Below are 5,352 nucleotides of genomic sequence, written 5' to 3' on the forward strand. Positions count from 1 at the left end.
TCCTTGCAGTCCAAGGGACTCTCAAGAGTCTTCTCCAACACCACACTTTAAAAGCATCAATTCTTCGGCACTCAGCTTTCTTCACAGTCCAACTCTCACATCCATACATGACCACTGGAAAAACCATAGCCTTCACTATACAGACCTTTGTTGGCAAAGTAATGTCTCTGCTTTTTAATATGCTATCTAGGTTGGTCATAGCTTTCCTTCCAAGGAGTACGCGTCTTTTAATTTCATGGCTGCAGTCACCATCTGCAGTGATTTTGGAGTCCAGAAAAATAAAGTCAGCCACTGTTTCCACTGTTTTCCCATCTATTCTCAAAAAAGAGAGAGAGAATCTCTCTCTCTTTTTTTTCTTTTATTTTTTGGCTTCTGTGAATTCATGAATTGAAGAAATATTTACTCAGCCTTTAACTATACTGTCCTTAAATATTTCTGCTTGGAACAATTCACCATTCCTCTGTGATCAGAGTATCCTAATTTGTATTTTGACCCCTTTCTCGCAAACTCTGTTTCTCCATTGCCAATTTTTTTCTTACTTACCATTTCTTTTTGAAGATTTTTGCCAACATTTTATCATCTAGTCTAAAATGTAGCTCCTTATCCTCTCCACTCCTTATTTCTCCATTTCTACTATCCTGCTCACAGTTACCAGGTTCAAATTTTTAGTCAGTTTTAATTTGTGCTTCTTTCTTCTCTTTCCTTCTCTTCCAAACCATAGAGATACTAAATCCTATTCTTCCATGATCTTATCTCTTAACACAATTTTTGCAGTGATCTGTTCTTAGTTTCTAAAATTTAATTACACAGTAGTCAGAGAATAGACTCTGTATACTTTCAGTTCTTCCAAGCTTGTAAGCTAGTTTAATGCCCCAGCATATGGTTGATCTGAGTGAGTGGTCCATTGACACTTGAAAAAAATTCTGTATTCTGTTGTTGCGTAAAATGTTGCATAAATGTCATTTTTTTCCTGTCATTTGATAGTTATTCATGTCTTCTTGTCTATAATGATTTTCTCTCTATTTGCTTTATCAATTACTGAAATGGGGGTGTTGAACCTTCCACTTTAACTGTGACTTTTTCTGTATCTCCTTTCCGTTCTGTCAGCATTTGCTTTATGTATTTGAAGGTCTGTTATTGCTGCTGCTGTTGCTGCTGCTAAGTCGCATCAGTCGTGTCTGACTCTGTGCGACCCCAGAGACGGCAGCCCACCAAGCTCCCCCGTCCCTGGGATTCTCCAGGCAAGAACAGTGGAGTGGGTTGCCATTTCCTTCTCCAATGCATGAAAGTGAAAAGTGAAAGAGAAGTCTCTCAGTCGTGTCTGACTCTTAGCGACCCCATGGACTGCAGCCCACCAGGCTCCTCCGCCCGTGGGATTTTCCAGGCAAGAGTACTGGAGTGGGGTACCATTGGTCTGTTATTAGGTGGTGTTAAATGTGTTCTGTGTAATACACTTAGAATTATGTGTTTTTATTGCTTTATACTTGAAATACTATGAAATATACTCATGATATTTGTTCATATTTCAAGTTCGAAAGTATACTATGTCAGAAATGTATAGCTATTTCAGATTTCTTATCATTAATTCTTACACAGCATATCTTTGTCCATCCTCTGCTTTAAGAAAATATCTCATTTTCATTTGAAATGTGATTTAAACTGCATATAATGGAATTTTAAATTTTTCTTTATCCAGTGTAACTTTTCCTGTCTTCTAATTGGCAGGTTTAGACTATTTATATTCAGTGTATTTATTGAATTAAACCCACAGTCTTGCTGTTTGTTTTCTTCTCATCCCATCTGATCTTTGTTCCTTTTCTCCCATCTTTTCCTGCCTTATTCAAATTATTTGAGTGTGCAAAAATTATTTGTATTTGTGTACTCACTCAGTCATGTCCAACTCTGCAGCACCTATGGGCTGTAGCCTGCCAGGCTCCTCTAGCCATAGGACTCTCCAGGCAAGAATACCAAAGTATGTTGTCATTTCCTCCTCCAGGGGATCTTCCTGACCCATGGATTGAACCTGAGTCTCCTTCATTGGCAAGTGGGTCCTATACCACTGTGCTGCCTGGGAAGCCCTGAGAACTTTCTAGTATTCTCCTGTATCTCCTCCGTTGGCTTATTAACTGTATCACATTTTAATAGTGGTTTCCAATAATGATGACAATATGTAACTTTACTTTATTAAAATCTATCTTGAAATAAAAGCTTCAGTTCAGTTCAGTCGCTCAGTCCTGTCCGACTCTTTGCGACCCCATGAATCGCAGCACACCAGGTCTCCCTGTCCATCACCAACTCCCAGGAATTTACTCAGACTCACGTCCATCGAGTCAGTGATGCCATCCAGCCATCTCATCCTCTGTCGTCCCCTCCTCCTCCTGCCCCCAATCCCTCCCAGCATCAGAGTCTTTTCCAATGAGTCAACTCTTCTCATGATGTGGCCAAAGTACTGGAGACTCTGTAAATATTAAAAACCTTTAAAAAGTATACTTTCATTTTCCTTTCCATCCTTTTGTGATCACTGTCATATTTTTTATTTCATCATATGTAATGAAGACCATAGCACATTGTTCTCATTTTTTGCTTTAAACAGTGAATTATTTTTTAAAATAATTTTTAATGAAGTAAACATTAAAAAAAATTATGTATTTATTTGGCTTTTCCAGGTCTTAATTGCAGCACATGGGATCTATTTGCAGCATGATAGACCTAGTTCCTTGTCCAGGGATCAAACCCAGGCCCCCTGCTTTGGGAGCTTAGAGTCTTAGCTATTGGGGCACCAGGGAAGTCCCAAAGCATCATATTTTATATTTGAGTTCCTTGTGGTGATATGAACATGCACATCTCAGATCTACTACTTCAGGAAGTGTGAATGGCTGATCAGCCCTGTCTCTGCACTCTGAAATCGATCATCACTACACTAGTACTAAGGCCTTGTTCCCACAGGCTGCTCCCAGCTAAAATGACTGAAAAGAACAGGGATTTTTTTTTTTAAGCAGGCATGTTCTTGCTAGATATGGGATTCCTCCCATGGGATTTGGCTCAAGAATTCTCTGTGCCTTACCATCAGCCTCACCAGTCTAATATCTCCCCCAGCTTCCTCTAGCTCCTGCCTTATCTGCCCTGACAGATGTTACACATTTAACCTTGTCTTGGCATCTTGCTTCACAAAGGACCTGGACTAATGCAGGAGGTAACAAGTTTGTTCCAATCAAAAATACAGTGAGATAAGGGCTAGATACAGACAACTCACTGTCAGGTGGGTGAAGAGATCACTATCCTGGTTCATGGACAATGTCTAGCAGACAGTGACTGCTCAGTGACTAAAGATTTCACTGTGGCTGCTAAGGAATATGCCCCTGTAGAGGGACGTACTGTTATAGGAGAAAATGTATAAAATAATGCAGGCTATCATCTTCAAGTTCTTTTTAATGTGTATTAAAAATGATGACTTTACTCTTACTTGAATTCTTATTTGGCATATATCAAGCATAGCACTTATGTTTTAAGTGGTCAGTATTAAGAACTGCATTTTCTTTTTTTTAATGAGAGGGAATTTTCTATTTTATTATCCATTAATCTCTTTCTAAAAATTTTATTGAACTGTAGTTGATTTACAATGTTGTATTTCATTTCTGCTATACAGGAAAGTGACTTAGTTAAATATTTCAGTTCAGTTCAGTTCAGTCGCTCAGTTGTGTCTGACTCTTTGGGACCCTATGGATTGCAACACACCAGGCCTGCCTGTCCATCACCAACTCCCGGAGTTTACTCAAACTCATGTTCTTTGAGTCCGTGATGGCATCTAACCATCTCATCCTCTGTCGTTCCCTTCGGACTTCAATCTTTCCCAGCATCAGGGTCTTTTCAAATGAGTCAGCTCTTTGCATCAGGAGGCCAAAGTGTTGGAGTTTCAGCTTCAACATCAATCGTTCCAATGAATATCCAGGACTGATCTCCTTTAGGATGGACTGGTTGGACCTCCTTGCAGTCCAAGGGACTCTCAAGAGTCTTCTCCAACATCACAGTTTATTTTTTTTATAAACTTATTTATTTTAATTGGAGGCTAATTACTTTACAATATTGTATTGGTTTTGTCATACATTGACATGAATCTGCCACAGGTGTACATGTGTTCCCCATCCTGAACCTCCTTCCCACCTCCCTCCCCATCCCATCCCTCTGGGTCATCCCAGTGCACCAGCCCCAAGCATCCTGTATCATGCATCAAACCTGGACTGGTGATACATTTCACATATGATAATATACAGGTTTCAATGCCATTCTCCCAAATCATCCTACCCTCACCCTCTCCCACAGAGTCCAAAAGACTGTTCTATACATCTGTGTCTCTTTTGCTGTCTCACATACAGGGTTATCATTACCATCTTTCTAAATTCCATATGTATGCATTAGTATACTGTATTGGTGTTTTTCTTTCTGGCTTTCTTCACTTTGTGTAATAGGCTCCAGTTTCATCCACCTCATTAGAACTGATTCAAATGTATTCTTTTTAATGGCTGAGTAATACTCCATTCAGAGAAGGCAATGGCACCCCACTCCAGTACTCTTGCCTGGAAAATCCCACGGGCAGAGGAGCCTGGTAGGCTGCAGTCCATGGAGTCGCGAAGAGTCGGACACGACTGAGCGACTTCACTTTCACTTTTCACTTTCATGTATTGGAGAAGGAAATGGCAACCCACTCCAGTGTTCTTGCCTGGAGAATTCCAGGGATTGGGGAGCCTGGTGGCTGCCGTCTATGGGGTCACACAGAGTTGGACACGACTGAAGTGACTTAGCAGTTTAGCAGCAATACTCCATTGTGTTTATGTACCACAGCTTTCTCATCCCTTCATCTGCTGATGGATATCTACGTTGCTTCCACCTGGCTATTATAAACAGTGCTGCGATGAATATTTGGGGTACACGTGTCTCTGTCAATTCTGGTTTCCTCAGTTTGTATGTCCAGCAGTGGGATTGCTGGGTCGTATGGCATCTGGTCCCATCACTTCATGAGAAATAGATGGGGAAACAGTGGAAATAGTGTCATACTTTTTTGGGGGGGGACTCCAAGTCACTGCAGATTGTGATTGCATCCATGAAATTAAAAGATGCTTACTCCTTGGAAGGAAAGTTATGACCAACCTAGATAGCATATTCAAAAGCAGAGACATTACTTTGCCAACAAAGGTCCATCTAGTCAAGGCTATGGTTTTTCCAGTGGTCATGTATGGATGTGAGAGTTGGACTGTGAAGAAGGCTGAGCGCCAAAGAATTGATGCTTTTGAACTGTGGTGTTGGAGAAGACTGTTGAGAGTCCCTTGGACTGCAAGGAGATCCAACCAGTCCCTG

The sequence above is a fragment of the Bison bison genome, unplaced genomic scaffold (genome assembly GCF_000754665.1).
Source record: "Bison bison bison isolate TAMUID 2011002044 unplaced genomic scaffold, Bison_UMD1.0 scf7180017864506, whole genome shotgun sequence".
NCBI lineage: Eukaryota > Metazoa > Chordata > Mammalia > Artiodactyla > Bovidae > Bison > Bison bison.